This window comes from Myotis nattereri (genome assembly GCF_964212035.1).
Source record: "Myotis nattereri genome assembly, chromosome: 3".
In the NCBI taxonomy this organism is placed as follows: domain Eukaryota; kingdom Metazoa; phylum Chordata; class Mammalia; order Chiroptera; family Vespertilionidae; genus Myotis; species Myotis nattereri.
In genome coordinates, this window is record NC_138077.1 from 60649430 (window position 1) to 60650120 (window position 691).

The following is a 691-nucleotide window of genomic DNA, read 5'->3' on the forward strand; positions in this document are numbered from 1 at the left end:
ATGGTGAACGTTCCTAAAACCCGCCGAACTTTCTGTAAGGAGTGTGGCAAGCATCAACCCCACAAATAACACAGTACAAGAAGGGCAAGGCTTCTCTGTATGTGCAGGGGAAGCGGCGTTATGACAGGAGGCAGAGTGGCTATGGTGGGCAGACTAAGCCAATTTTCCAAAAAAAGGCTAAAACTACAAAGAAGATTGTGCTGAGGCTTGAATGCGTTGAGCCTACCTGCAGATCTAAGAGAACGCTGGCTATGAAGAGATACAAGCATTTTGAACTGGGAGAATAAGAGAAAAGGTCAAGTGACCCAGTTCTAAGCTTCATATTTTGTTTTATTATATGACAACTAGAGGCCCAGTGCACAAAAATTTGTGCACTTGGGGGTAGGGGGTCCCTCAGCCCAGCCTGTGCCCTCTCGCAGTCTGGGACCCCCTCGGAGAATGACCACTTGCTGGCTTAGGCCTGCTCCCCGGGGGATTGGGCCTAAGCTGGCAATCAGACATCCCTCTGGCAGCCCGGCAGCCCTAGGGTGATGTCCACTTGCCAGCGAGGAGCAGGCCTAAACTGCAGTCAGACATCCTTAGCGCTGCTGAGGAGGCAGGAGAGGCTCCCACCACCACCGCTGTACTGGCAGCTGGCAGCCTGGCTTGTGGCTGAGCAGAGCTCCCCCCTGTGAGAGTGCCCTGACCACCA

At 53.5% G+C, this 691-nt stretch overlaps 1 pseudogene across 1 annotated transcript; it reads left to right on the top strand.

Moving 5' to 3' along the window:
* LOC308516115 (large ribosomal subunit protein eL42-like) lies at positions 1 to 315 on the top strand (annotated as a pseudogene). The gene has a single exon. The product of its transcript is annotated as a large ribosomal subunit protein eL42-like (transcript).
* Positions 316 to 691: the final 376 nt, after the last annotated feature.